Source organism: Monodelphis domestica, chromosome 2 (genome assembly GCF_027887165.1).
Source record: "Monodelphis domestica isolate mMonDom1 chromosome 2, mMonDom1.pri, whole genome shotgun sequence".
Taxonomy (NCBI): domain Eukaryota; kingdom Metazoa; phylum Chordata; class Mammalia; order Didelphimorphia; family Didelphidae; genus Monodelphis; species Monodelphis domestica.
The window spans coordinates 154,529,822-154,545,186 of record NC_077228.1 but is presented as its reverse complement, the minus strand read 5'-3'; the positions used below and the strand labels follow the sequence as shown (position 1 = coordinate 154,545,186).

At 40.0% G+C, this 15,365-nt stretch overlaps 1 long non-coding RNA gene across 5 annotated transcripts in view; it reads right to left on the bottom strand.

Moving 5' to 3' along the window:
• The window catches only part of LOC103099342 (uncharacterized), a 29,298-nt gene extending 14,632 nt beyond the window's left edge, over positions 1–14,666 (bottom strand). For 2 of the 5 annotated variants that reach the window (XR_008916258.1, XR_008916257.1), the window contains exons 1-2: positions 14,241–14,666; positions 11,568–11,770 (exon numbers count right to left, since the gene is read on the bottom strand). This is a non-coding gene — a long non-coding RNA (uncharacterized LOC103099342). Of the gene's footprint in view, positions 1–11,567; positions 11,771–12,463; positions 12,922–13,290; positions 13,388–14,240 lie in introns of those variants that run through there. The other 3 variants (XR_008916256.1, XR_461839.2, XR_008916255.1) reach the window with 3 other exon arrangements.
• Positions 14,667–15,365: the final 699 nt, after the last annotated feature.

Genomic DNA, 15,365 nt, shown 5'->3' with positions numbered 1-15,365 from the left:
ATTTTTGGCAGCTTGGGAGAATTTTTACGTCTATGTGCCAGGCTGCATTAGGGAATTTGCCACTGAATGATTTGTTCTTCTGCGGAAGGACTTCAAGAAAATAAGTAATCTCTTTCCCCACCTCCAGGCTTCTTAGTTCCCTGGTGAGCTGTCCATCTGGGCACTTGGCCTGGCAAGTGTCAGACTACAGCAACAACAGGTAAGTGGAATCTTTCTGGTTTAGCCTTTGAATTTTTAAGTTATCCATCAACAAGGGTGTGTTCCAGGAGAGCCCTACATCTGCCCTCCACATTGAAATGCAAAGTACAGAGCATCTGGAACACTTAAAAGAGAGTCTTCACCAACCAAACTGCACAAATTATCCTGGTCTTCTGGATGAAAAGTCACCATAACTAATGAATTAGGCCAGTGGTTTTCCCAATGTCTGGAAGCTATGGAAACTTCTTGCCATATTATTTTTCAACCAGAGAATGAACCCCTGTTGTTTGGGCAAGGCATAGTGATGGCAGACTAGATACAAATTAAGTGTGTAGCTAATAACCACAATAATGTAAAGGAAAACAGCATTGAATGACTTTGGAAAGCTGATCAATGCAGAGACCAATTATGACCTCCCAGGGCTAATGATGAAGAATGCCTCCTGCCTCTGGACAGGAAGGTAGTGAATTATAGGTGTGGACTGAGGCATGGCCATGTATTGATTTGTTTTACTTAACTGTGTTTACTTGTTACAAGGGAAGATTCTATTGGAAGGGGTAGGAATGGCTGGATACTAACAATAATGTTTTTGAAAAAGTGTACTTTTCAATAACATTTCTTTTTTAATTTAATTTAATAATAATAAAATATTTTAATGATAATTGTGTATTCCATTGCTAACACATTTTCCAAGAACTCTTAGAAACCTTTGGTTTGTTGGTGTTGAATGAATGAAGGAACAGAAAAACTTTTATTAGGCACTTAGTAAATGCCAAACACTATGCAAGGACTGGAGATATAAATACAAAAGCAAAGAGAGTCCCTACCCTTTAGGAGGAGATTCACTCAAAAGAGTGGTATCCTAGAATAGGTGCTTTGGTTTAACAGTTACAAGAATAACATGCAGGGTTGTTAATGGGGTAGATTGCCTTCTAGGAAGAGTGGAAATTTTGATTTGATCTTGATTCCAGAACTGGGGTGGGAACAGAGGAAAGATAAGTACTTTGAGTCAAAGTTATTGAGGAGACTATGGAAAAGATCATGGGAGTATAGGGAGTGAATTGAAGCATGACTTGGCCCTGCCTGAAATAATAGCTTGATGAGATAGTCACAGATCAGTGCAATGGCCCTTATCATTCATTTATTCGCTTCTTTATTTATTACATTTAATTCAACTAACCATTATTAGGTGCCTACTTGTCACAGATAAAAAGCCAAAATTGTTCCTGGCCCTCCAGAAGCTTACATTCTGGTGTAAAAGTTAAATTTAGTTTCTACTGATAAAAGTATTATATTTTATGAGGTTTATTAAGATTATTAGAAATCAAGGAAATAAGAAAATACAAAATAAGAAAAGCACATGCCTAGGGCTGATTAGTCCATTCAGAATTCACTTACATCTTGTTGCAATCTCTGAGTAGAGGAAGAGCACTAGTAGGCATTACAGCCAGTTTAAATACAAATTGTGATCTCACCCAGGTGGGGATCTCAGGTGAGATTATAGGGAATTCTGGGAAGTACCAAGGACTTCTGGGGATTGAAGTCTGGGGTTCAAATCTCCATTTTTACACTGGGAGGGGGATAGATATGTCATTCAATGTCAAAATATGGCCAACTGGGAGAGTATGCCAATAACAGGTAGGACTTGTGTAGAATAGACACCCTAGTTGTACTATGAAGGAAGCTAAGGATTCTAAGAGATGAAGAGCAGAAAAGAAGTTATTCCAGCATTCCAGACATGGGATCCACTTGTGCAAAGATGTAGAAAAATGTTGTGTAAAGAAGAGCTATTGAGCCAGTTTGACTGGAAAAGAGTATAATTTGTCTTCTATGTAGAAAGGTTCCTGGACACTACACTAGGCACCAGACCTCATTCACCCTGAACAACTGGGAAAATGAAATCTCTTTATGCAATTAACAGTAGTTTGACATGGGTAAATGGCCTGCACAGTCAGAAACATCATACATCAAGTGTGATGGATTATGCCCTACCAGCAACTTCATTGGCAATGCTGTTTTGGGAGTGGTTATCGGTCTGGGCTAATAGGACACTGTTGTGTTGCTAAATGTTCTTCACTGTTTGCATGATGTGAAAGGGAAGAATCTATTTCAAAGGGATTTTTATTTAACTCTTCTTGAGTTCAGTTGTCCCTACAGAAAGATACTTGGCTTGGTGTATCTGTCCGGCCAATGAGAAGATTTATGCTTCTGGTATGTCCCGAATCCTTCTTTCCATGCCTATTCTGAAGGGAATGACTCAACTACAGTTCTGAAGCTTTTCCTTCTTTCCTGCAGAAGACATGGATACAAGAGGGCAAAGCTCTCATTCCATGTAATTGCAGGCTTCCTTCAGACGATCCTCTCTGGTCATGATTCAGCAGGGCATGGGTGGCCAGAGGGAGCTCACCTCCTCGCCAAAACCTCTCACTTCCTTTTCTCTTCATGATTTCCTTCCTAGCAACAGATAGATCTGCATGCTCTAGGTAACAGACAGTGCCCAACTAAATTGATCCCATATTCCTAGTACTGAATTTAAAGAATTTCTTATAAGAGGAGTGCTAAAGTCTCAGCTAGCCATTGCTGGAACAACAAATTTTGGAGTGAGACCTTCTCTAAAATCCTAGCCCCTGTCAGTCACTGCCTGTGTGGCATCCGGCAAGATGACCTCCAAAATTTCTTGTAGCTATAAATTGATGTGGTTATAATTTGCTTCTCATTGAGGCACCTTTGCCAAACCTGCGACAGTTATTATTCACATGCAATCCATACAGTTCAAAGTCACCTTCTAGTCTCACCAAGGGAAATGCTCCAGGGATGCCTGCACCAACTGAATCTTTGCCCCTCCACTCACAAACACCAGGTATTTGCATAGACAGAGTATTTGCAGATTCTTTTTCTGATTTTAGCAATTGGGGAAAATTATCCCTCCTGGTCTAGAGAACAGAGCTGACTGACTGCCCTGTGTCTGCTGTGATGCCTTGGAAAGTTTCCAGACCTTAGCTTCTTCATCAAAATGCATCAAACCAGGCATATGATACCCAGACTTGATTAGGTACATCCAGTGCACCCAGGATGACAGCACATGAGGAACAATCTTTTTTTTTCTGTCTTTTAGCCGCAAGTCTTTGCACAAGCTTGTTCCCTCTGTTTGGCTTACACTCTCCTCATCTCTATGTCTTAGAGTTCCTAATTTTTAAAAAACTCATGCCTTCTGTTTTAGAATCAATACTAAGTATCATTTCTAAGGTAGGAGAGCAGTAATGGTTAGAAAATTGGGACTAAATGACTTGCCCTGGGTCACACAGCCAGGAAGTCATATTTGAACCCAGAACCTTCGATCTCCAGGCCTGGCTCTCTATTTACTAAGCTACCTAGGTGCCTCTAGATCTCTAATTTTAAAAAAATGCTCAAATGCTATCTCTATCAAGGCTTCTGTTTTCTACTAGCTCCTAGTGACTCCCCACTCAAAATAACCTTGTCTTCATTTTGTATATCTTTGTTTGTCTCCCTGAAGAAGGTAAACTCCTAGAAGGCAGGGAATCATTTTTGGTCTTTGCATTCCTAGAATCAAACTAGCACATTGTAGATGCTTTAATAATTACTTGCTGATGGATAAACTATCTGATGAATGATAACAGTGTTGGCACATATTTCTAAGGTACTTTCAAGTTTCTAAATGAAGCTTTCGTATACTTTGGCATCCAGTGAGAAATCCCCAAGCTCAAGACAATCACTTACTCTGGGAAGCCCAAATAATAATCCCTTATAACTGTAGGACACTTGATTTGCTGACAAAGAACTTTTGCAATATCTTGGTTAAGTCCATTAATCTCTTTGAGTCTCAGTTTCCTTATCTGTAAAATGAGACTAGATGGACCTTGAGGTCCCTTCCAGCTCTAAGTCTATGATGCTATACCCAAAGAAGGATGACCAGGATAGCAGTATGCTTGGGAAACTCTTTTTTGTTTCATATAATAACCTTGGGAGATAGGACCCTGATTAATGCACCATTACAACAAATAACTTCTCTGAGGCTCAGAGAGATTAATTGATTGGCCCAAGGTTTGTTGTTATTCAGTCATTTCCAGTCATGTCTCACTTTTTGTGATTCCATTTGAGATTTTCTTGGCAAAGATACTGGAGTGATTTGTCATTCCCTTTTCCAGCTCATTTTGTGCATGAGGAAACTGAGGCAGAGTTAAGCAAATTAGTGTCTGAGGCTGGATTTGAACTTGGGAAGATGAGTCTTCCTGACTTTAAGCCTATCACTCTCTCCATTATACCACCTACCTGCCCTTGAGCCGAGGTTACTAGGAAGTAATAGAGCTAGTTCAAGGTTTCAGTGTCTTTTCATGTCCTCACTAAATCTTTACATTGTGATGAAAAGTATTTTCTTTTTCTTTTTGCAATCTCACTGTTTGAGTGAGTGCAGGCAGAGCTCTGGCCTCTCTGGGCAGTCTTTCTTCTCCTTGGGCTGAGGTTACATCACACACACACACACACACACACACACACACACACACACACACACACACACTCCCCCCCCCCACTCTCATACAATCTTCCTGCCCTCCAGCTCTCTCCTCCTCTGCTCCCTCTCTTCCCTCCCCCCCTCCCCATCCAACCTGGGGAGTCAGCTGAACTGCCACCTGCAACTGGGTCATCTCTTACTTATCACTTGTGCTCAGGAGAAGAAATCCAATGATCGTGTTAATTGAGGACTAGGTTAGTCAGCACTCCTGCTCTTTCTGCGGGGCTTTATTACAGTGTAAGCTAATATAACCTTAACACCCAGGTTTAGATGGAACGGAGAGTTTCCAGGGCTTGCTGGCAGCGATCACATTTATTCCAGACAAAGCATAATGAACTTTAATCTCGTATTACCTAATCACATGGAGGCAGGCCCTGCAATAACAATGCAGTATTTGGCATTTCTCTAGGGCCTTCTAGCCAAGGAGCTCAAAAGGCTTAAGGAAAAAAAGAAGAAGAAGAAAGAAAGAAGGAAGGAAAGAAGGCAAGAAAAGGACACCTTTATTGGGGAAGTATTATTATCTGGGTTTTATGGAGCGAGATATGCATAGGTCAAGTGACCTGCTGGAGACCACACAGTAAGGGGGACGCAGCAGGAGAGGAGCTGAGAAAAGAACCCAGTCAGCTGATTCCCAGCAGCTCCCTAGGTGAGATCACCCTGCCAGGGACAGAGGCATACAGAGCAGAATTCAATCATGCCCAGACACTGCTTGACTCTGTGAAGGCCTTACTGAGAAGAGGGAATTAAATGCAATAACAAAACAGGAGTTTCAGTGAAATTCAAAGGAATCTGCCCCAGGAAAGAAGGGAGTTTAAACAGTAAGATGGATGAAGACCTTGCCTGATCTCAGAAGGAGACGGATGCCAGGATTGAGAAATGCAGAGCCCACAACCAGGGATGGGGGACTTGTTGGATGTTTGTAAGACATAAACATTGGGAAGGTCTTCTGTCAGGCAATCGAGAGGCTGGTGCTGACTGTGGGGTCAGCTGAGGATGCTCACCCCAGTTCTAGAAGCAAGACAGAAATTCGACTGGGATTCTTAGCATGTAACACCAAGGACATAACCTGAGTAAAACGAGGAGACAGGCAAGGTTGTTTCCTCCAGTTTCCTTGTCAATGCTCCCTACACTTTTAGGCCCCCCCCCCATTTACTATGGTTGTTTTTTCTTTTTCCTGAAAAACAAAACAAAACAAAACAAACAAAAAAAACTCTAACAAGTATTAAACCAGATGGTCTAGTCAGTCAATAGACTGACTTTGGGTCAGGAGGACCTGAGTTCAAATCTAAGCTCAGACATTGGTGTCTGGTCCTGGGCAAACCACTCTGCCTCAGTTTCCTCAACTGTAAAACAGAGATAAACTATAGCATCTACCTCCAAGGATTGTTTTAAGGAACAAATGAGATAACACATGCAAAATTTTTTGTCAACATTATAATGCTATATAGATAATAGCTATCATTATTATATTTTAATAGAAGACTCACTAAATTTGGAGTTAGCCAGGGTGGATATGTGCTCCAGTTCTGCTACTCACTGGCTGTAAGAAGAAAGAAAGAAAGAAAGAAAGAAAGAAAGAGAGAGAGAGAGAGAGAGAGAGAGAGAGAGAGAGAGAGAGAGAGAGAGAGAGAGAGAGAGAGAGAGAGGGAGAGAGGGAGAGAGGGAGGGAGGGAAGGAGGGAGGGAGGGAGGAAAGAAGGAAGGAAGGAAGGAAGGAAGGAAGGAAGGAAGGAAGGAAGGAAGGAAAGAAAGAAGGAAGGAAGGAAATTCTTTTTGTAGAAAAATCATAGGTATTGTCCAAAAATGTATTAAGGACTACTCATTTATCTTTCTCTTTCCATGTTACATGAACACGAAGCCAGGAAAAGATAATATCATCTCCTTTTCCTTTTCTAGATGTTTTGGGAAACAGCCCCAATTAATTTAAATGACTTGACCCATATGCCCTAAGGGAATGGAAAGATTAATAGAGGATAGAGTGAATCCCCACCTCCCCATGATAGAACAGAAAGAGGTAACTGGAATAATGGACATACCACACAGATGCCAGGGTAGAGAGGAGGCAAATGTGTGAGAACTTATTTTTCATATGCTGTATTGAATTCTCATATTAGGGCTCCGGAATAGAAAAGCCCTAATTCTTGTATATTAGGCAGGATTACTTGTGTATTTCTGTGTCTATGTCTGGGTCAGAGATTCCATTCAGTTTATTTTTTTTTCATTTTCTTTATCCTTAGGAATTCCAAAAAGTGTCTTCCTTTTTAACAGAATTTCTTGCCTATATGACAGATCTCTTACCTATCTACCTGTGAGTATGTGGAGGGGTGAATAGTTGGATGGACCATCTCTTATTTAGCTATTCATCCATTAGAAATGTCTTGGTATATTCAAGGGAGGGGCTGAATAATGAGCTCTTAAAACTCTATTTATTATGCTGGCTGACCCAGTTTTGGGATCTCTGGTCATTCGAAAGGAGCTTAGACCAATATCACTTATCAGTTATGATGCTGGCTACTCAATTGACTACCCAATAAATGGAGACAGAGAGACAGAGAGAGAGAGAGAGAGAGAGAGAGAGAGAGAGAGAGAGAGAGAGAGAGAGAGAGAGAGAGAGAGAGATTCAATAAACATATATTCTACCCCCAAATCAGTCTTTTGAGGTAATTTTATTCCAAACAAATGGTAATGAGTCACCATGAGTGTATATGGAATAGGTTATAAAAGTTGTCTCTCAAGGTACAAGGATGGAAAATCTCTATGAATCTGAGAAAGGACAACTCTCATGTGTACTGGTGCTGCATGGATTATGTACAAAGGAAGACTTTAAAATAACAAAATTTTGTGCTATTAACACCTGAGGAAAATGTTCCTATAGGGGTCAATGTTAGAAATCTGGTCCGCTGGGAATCGATTCAGCTATCTGCTAGAGACTGAGGGCAATGGTAGAATTGCTGTGACAAAACAACTGCTTTCGAGGAGCGGAGGAGAGGTTCAGGAATGGAGTGGAGAACTTTACCAAGCAATGTTCAGCAAGAAGGTCCTAGGAAGATAGTGTGATAGAATGGTCATCCCTGCCTACGACCTGAAGTGATCTTCAAGAATCAATCACTCAAATAATAAACAAGAATTTAGTAAGCACCAATTACTATATGCCAGACACTCTGATAACTTTGGGGATAAAGAGAGGCAAAAAATCAGTCCCTACCTTCAAAAAGCTCACAGTCTGAGAGAGGTAACATGCAAACTACTGTGTACAAATGACATACACAGGACAAATTGGAATAGTCCCAGCAGCAACTCACTAGGATTAAACAGGATTGGGAAAGACTTTTTGGAGACAAAAAGAGGTTAGCTGAAACTTGAAGAGAAGCTAGGTGGCAGACATGAGGATGGAGAGCATTTTGAACATGGGAAATAGCCACTGAAAATATTTGGAGTCTGGGGATAGAGTGTCTTGTTCAAGGAACAGCAAAGAGGTCATCATCACTGGATTGCATCCAATTATATCAACTCTGGACTTTCTCATTTTCATTAATTCTATTAATTTTAAATAAAACTATTAATGCTTTGACCTTTTTGAAACTGTGTGCTTCTAAGGAGATCTGGTAAATGCCTTTGCAAGATGGTAGTAACAGAGAAAGGAGTCTCCAACCATCTGGGTGGGGGCAAAGAAATAGAGAAACAAGAAGTTTCTAAACTATATCTGGACTTTGGGGTGACAGGAGGGAGTTTCTGACATGAAAGTTATATTCGGCTTTCGAAGGAATAAACTTGAGAGTGCAATGGATAGAAACTCTGGGCCAGGTTCCAAGAAGTCCTGAGTTCAAATCCAACCTCTGATACTATCTGAATAACCCTGGGGAAGTCAATTAGGCCTCTATTTGCTTCAGTTTCCTCAACTGCACAATGGGTTAATAACAATATCTATTTTGCAGGATTGTTATTAGGATAAAAAACGTAATATTTGTAAAAGTGCTTGTAAATTTTAAAGTGCCACATAAATGCTAGTTATTATTATTTTATAATTATATATGTCCTTGTTTTCCTCCCATTTGATTGGAAGCTCCTCGTGAGTAGGTATTATTGTGGCACAATGTAGGTGCTTATTCTCTATACCTTTCCTATCTTCTACTTTGTAGTTTTCAGAGCATTTTAATATTAATTTGACCTTTGGTTTTCATAATATTCTGTAACATCTCTTCTTTCTCTTTTTTTAAACTCTTACCTTTTGTTTTAGTTTCAGCTCTATGACAGAAGAATGGCAAGAGCTGGGCAATTGCAGTTAAGTGACTTGCCCAGGGTTACACAGCTAGGAAGTATCTGAGGTCAAATTTAAACTCAGGTCCTATTGACTCCAGGCCTGGTTCTCTATCCACTGTGCTACCTAGATGCCCCTTGAAAATCTTTTCCTTCCTTCCTTCCTTCCTTCCTTCCTTCCTTCCTTCCTTCCTTCCTTCCTTCCTTCCTTCCTTCCTTCCTTCCTTCCTTCCTTCCTTCCTTCCTTCCTTCCTTCCTTCCTTCCTTCCTTCCTTCCTTCCTTCCTTCCTTCCTTCCTTCCTTCCTTCCTTCCTTCCGTAAAAATGGAGATTTGAACCCTAGACTTCAATCCCCAGAAGTCCTTGGTATTTCCCAGAATTCCCAATAATCTCACCCAAGTCTCCACCTGGGTGAGATTACAATTAGTATTTAACTGGCAGTAAGGCCTACCTCACCCTGTTCAATGTTCTTGCTTGCCATTGCAATGATGTAGTAAGTAAGCTAAGCGTGGGGATTATGAATGGGCTAATCAGCCATGAGCACAAACATGGTTATTATTTTGTGTCCTTGATTTTCTAATAATCCTTAATAAACCTCTTTTAAAATATAATATTTTTATTACTAGAGACTAATTTAATTTTTATACTTCCTTCCTTCCTTCCTTCCTTCCTTCCTTCCTTCCTTCCTTCTTTCCTTCCTTCCTTCCTTCCTTCCTTCCTTCCTTCCTTCCTTCCTTCCTTCCTTCCTTCCTTCCTTCCTTCCTTCCTTCCTTCCTTCCTTCCTTCCTTCCTTCCTTCCTTCCTTCCTTCCTTCCTTCCTTCCTTTCCTTCCCCTTACTTTTTATCTTTAAATGGATACTAAATATTGGTTCCAAAACAGAAGTGATAAGGGCTTGGCAATTGAAGTTAAGTGACTTGCCCATGGTCAGACAGCTAGAAAGCACCTGAGACCAGATCTGTACCCAGGACTATCCATCTCCAGTCTTGGCACTCTACTGAGCCACCTAGCTGCCCCTGAACTCCCATTTCTTAATGGCATCTACATCACAGGGTTTTTGTGACGATTAAATGAGAAAAGACATGTAAAATATCTATCAAGGTGCTTGGCACTTAGTAGATTTTTAATAAATGCGTATCTCTTGCCCTTTCCATTCCAGCCATGCCACTTTGTATCACAGCAATCTCTTCGGACACTTTGTGTACTGATGCATTTTGTCTGACATACATATGGATATTCCTAAGACCTGGGTGCTCTACAAGAAATCTAAGTCTCTTCAAATGAGATGTTATTGGTAAATACTTAGTGTAGTGCCTGGCACATAATAGGTCTTAATAAATGCTTCCTCTCCAGCCATCCCTTATTGTCAGGAATCTTTCAAGTTCCTGACTTTCTGTTCTTCATACTTTATCTCAAGAGCTAGGACTGCCACCTGGGGCACTACCAGTCATCATCTGCCGTCACCTCAAACAAGTCACTTTTTTTTATTCACTCACCTGTAAAGTGAGTTAGACTAGAATAGCCCTTTCAACTCCAATCAGTGATTCCTTCTGGAAAGTCCAGAATTAAGCAATAGAGTCATCAGATCCCAAGAAATCTCATAAAGGAGATAGTTCCAGGGAAAAGGGAAACAGACTATCTGCCCTGTAGCCTATCAGACCCGGAAAGGTGAAAGGAGAAACAAATCCAAGGGAAATCAAAGCCTAGGATGTTAGGAGAAGGGGAAGTTTCTAATAGCTGGAATGCCTAGGTAATATCAGTATTATTATAGAAATTAATCAGCACTGGCTGCATTCATTCCATGGATAAATGGCGCTGTAGATTCAGCTGCTTTTTGGAAGTAATGAAAATTAAACACCCAGCCTACCCCTACAAACACATTTGGGGACCAATTCATATATTTGTAAAAAGTTTCCTGTTGTTTCTTGCCCTATTTTGGCCCAAGAACAACTTCCCTAAGCTTAACCTTTGGAATTATCATAGCCAGATGAGTATGAGAGCCAATATATTCTGATTCAGTGATTTCCCAATCTCCTCAAGTCAGCTTTGGTATCTAATTAAATTTTTAGAACCTATCTAAATAATTTTTTTTTGCCCAGTAGATGATAGACTACCTAGTAGTTGATAGATTGCTGAAGTCAAGAGGACCTGGGTTCAAATCCTACCCCTCAGCTCAGCTTTTTGTATCTAATTAAATCCTTAGGACCCATTTTTCATCTTTTTACCTTGGAGATTATAAATTGCCTAGTAGTTGAAAGATTGCTGAAATCTAGAGGACTTTGGGACAAAGTTCTACCCCTCAATTCTTTTTTTTTTTTGCATCTAATTAAATCCATAGGAACTCATTTAAATCTTTTTTATCCAGTAGATGATAAATTGCCTGGTAATTATTTGAATGCTGAAGGCAAGAGGACCTGGCTTCAAATCCCCACTAAAACATTTCATAGCTACATGATCCTGGGCAAGTCCTCTAAATTCTCTGACCTTTAGTTTCCTTCTATCTAAAATGGGCATAATAATAACACCTATCTCATAGAGTTGTAGGAAAGATAAATGGAAGAACATATGTAAAGCACTTTTCAAACCTTAAAGTGTAATTTAAGTATTAGCTGTTACTGTTATTATTGTTTCCAACATCCAGTGTTTTCTTATTTTAATGACAGTCTCTTTCCTTCTGTCTCTGCCTTAATAATCAGCCTCAACTGTTCCTCCTTGGCTTTTGAAGATATGGCAGCCTTACAGCATGTGTTTGATTTGACAACAGATTTTTGACTTTGAAAATTCATACCTGAAAGAAAGTAACAAAAAAGAACCAACATATGACTAAAATTAAAATTCATTTTCTTTTGGTAATTTTGTAATAACTGGAAACACCCTGGAATGTCTCAAAATCAGAGGTAAGAATTCCTACCCTCGATGTTTTTTCTATCAAGCCAGTATTTTAAAGTTTTTTAAAAAACCCATGAAAAGCCCCTAAATCCTTTCCCCTCTATAATAATAACTGGCATTTATATAGCAACTTCAGGCTTGCCAGGTGCTTTACATACATTACCTCATCTGAGTCTCACAACAACTCTGTGGGAAGGACTACAGGTGTTATTATTCCCATTTTCCAGATGGGGAATTTGAGCAGTTTGATCTGCCCTTGGTCATCCCACTAGCAAAATGTTAGAGGCAGATTTGGATCCGAGTCTTCTTGTTTTCAAGTTCATTGCCCTTTCCACCCATACCACATTGCCTTTCCTGTGCCAAGCAAAGGGTGTTTTTTTCTTAGTCTGTTCTCACTACGTAATTAATAAACTAATGGGAAGTTTTCAAGACAAAAAAAAAATCAGGAAAACTGACTTCTAGATCCATCCCTAAAACTAACTAGACTATGAATCCAAGAGTAAATCTTTTCATTTCTCTGCCTCAGTTTCTCCATAGGGATAGTCATCCTTGTTCTGTATATGCTCGTGCTGCTATAAATGATAGGCTAAGAACACTTTAAATTGTTAAAAAGAATTTTATTAATAAATAACAAAGGGTCCCTGGGTCTCAGAGATAGAGAGCTAGAGGTCATCCATCCTGGATCCTGTAAGTCTTTGCCCAGTTCAGAGAGAATAATAAGCAGTGGAATCTATCTGGCTTCCCATGCCCATCTCGACCCTCTCTATCAGCTCCTTTCTTCAAATGGCATGTTGGCTTTCTTTCTTTGGGTTTCTGCTTTCTTTGTCTATCAGCACATTGTTGAACAATTGGTTGCCAGATAGCAGAATCCGTTGACAGCTTACAGGTTTGATTTGCCAACGAAAATGTTTGGCTGGGTGTAGGGTTTCCCTGGTGCAGTTGGCACACGAATTCAGATTTCCTCAGGTTTTAAGTAGTCTCACAGAGCTGCACAAATGGTTCACGGCTTCTTACAAATTCCTTATATTCTCACATGTGTACCTGTGAATACTTAAAGGGAATGGTTGTTGTTTATCCTTCATTCTTGAAGAGGACCAATGACATTGTGGATTGATGTCTTGACTTGTGTAGGAATTAGATTTCAGTGAGGCAGAGGTGCACAAAGTTATAAGCCTCACTCTCTTCCAGGGTCATCAATGACCAGTGGCAAGACAAAAGTCAGGACAACTGGAGATGACCTGGGAGGTAGAGGTTGACCTTCATCATGTCTGACCAAGCTCTAAGTGCTCCACAAGGCACGCTTCAGCCATTTTCATGATTTTTGGAACAAATTGTTCTCATCCACCCATTCAATCAGGGGAAAGCTTTGCATGCTTAGGGTAGATATCACTGTAACTCACCAACAGATTTGAGACTTACTGGTTATTATCAATCTGCTTTAGCCCATCTGCCAAAATGGTATTCTTGGAGTGTGTATGCTGAGCATACTACAGCTTCTTAGAGCCATAGATGAGAGCTGTATGAAAGACAGACACCAAAGGTGGATGAGAAGCCCTGAAAAAGGCTGGACAAGCCTTCATACCTGAGGTACTAGTATCCCTGGATACCACATACACCCCCAAAATGGAATGGTATAGTTCTCCCAGTTCTCCCATACCCAGGTACATGGAGTGCTTATATGAAGGCTCTTGGATCATCCTTATCCTATATAATACTTACTTCTTGAGGGCAAAAATCATCTTATTTTTGTCTGTTCACTCTAAATACCTAGCACAGAGATCAGTACATATTCGGTTATGGAAAAATATTTTCTGAGGGAATCATTGTCTTCATCTCTGACAACATTTATGAGAACGATACTGTCCTAGATACCATGGAAAGATGTAAATATGTATGACACAGTCTCTTCTCTCCAGGATCTTGCAGTCTCCCTGAGTGGAGTGGGGTAAATGGCCACAATAAATAAGGGGTCTAGGTAACAAGACCAGAGCAATGGAGAGGAAAGTATGAGAATTTCAAGCTGGCAGACTCATAGAAGGTATCACAGGGGCCATGAGAATTAAGTAAGGGCTTGAAGAATCAGTAGGATACAGACAGCTGTAGAGGAGAAATAAGGGCATTTCAGATGGGGCAAAATATGTCCAAAAGCACAGAGGTGGGAGAACATGATTCTATGTCATTTGACTGGAAAATCTTCCTAAAGTAATAATAACATACTTATTTATAAAGCCCAAGATGATTTACATTACAAAAACACTTACACTTGGATTGACAAGGCTCTTTCCTCACCACAGATCCTTTGAGGAAGGGAGTTCAATATTACCATCCACATTTGACAAATGAAGAAACTGAGACTCTGGGAAACTTACCTGTCATCAAACAGCTGTTAAAATCCCCATTTTCTGCCTCCATGTAAAGTGTTCTTTCTATTATACCACAGTGACTTCTGCAATTTAAAGAAAAGATTTCTCATTGAAGCCTCCAATGTGTCTGCATAACATAGAACAGGGTCCTGCCTTTTGGGGGGGAAAGGGGAGATTGGGAAGGAGAGTGATTTTTTTTGCTGAGAGTTACTTAATGCTGTGGAATCAGAAAAGCAGTCTTAGGTAAAGGTTTAAGAATGTTTCAGTTGTAAACAGGGAGCCTGGAGTACTAGATGAGTTTTTGAGGAGATAAAATGGGCTAATCTAAGCAAAGCATTTAGGAAGCTTTGTAGGGCTATATAAAGGTGAGGTAAAATTAGCATCGGACAGTTAGGTGGACCAGTGGATAGAATCTTCCTGATTTTAAATCTGGCTTCAGATTCTTACTAGCTGTGTGACTCTGAGAAAGTCACTTAACACTGTTTGCCCCAGTTTTCTCATCTGTCAAATGATCTGGAAAAGGAAATAGCAAACCTCTCCAGAGTCTTTACCAAGAAAACCCCAAACAGGGTCACAAAGAGTTGACTACAACTGAAACAACTCAACAACAACAACAAAATCAGCATTATTGTTGTCATTAGGTAGAAGAGTAGGCTAGTGTCCCCCCAGACACAGAAGGCAGTATAGATCTCACTATCAATTGTAGCTATGATGATGGCAGCGACCATCCCGAATTAACAAGTTTGAGGGTCATATGGAGAGACTGATAAGATAGATGATTGCCTATGTAGAAAGATTTCTTTTCCTTGAGGAAAAATGGAGACAGAAATGTAGGAAGTTCACTGGACTGGGAAATCAGGAAACATAGGTTCTAGTTATAACGCTATTGTTAGATTATATTAGTGTTCTCATCTATAAAATGAGTCCTCATGTCCATCTTTTTAAAAATTTATGTATTTTTCTATAAAAGATATACCCCAACAACCACCCAAATAAACTCCTTACAAAGGACATTTTCTCAGTCAACAAGCATTAATTAAGCATTAACTATGTGCCAGGCACTAAACTAAGTTCTAGGACTACAAATGCAAGCAGAAAAAAATAATAGTCCTTTTGCTCAAGGAGCTTACA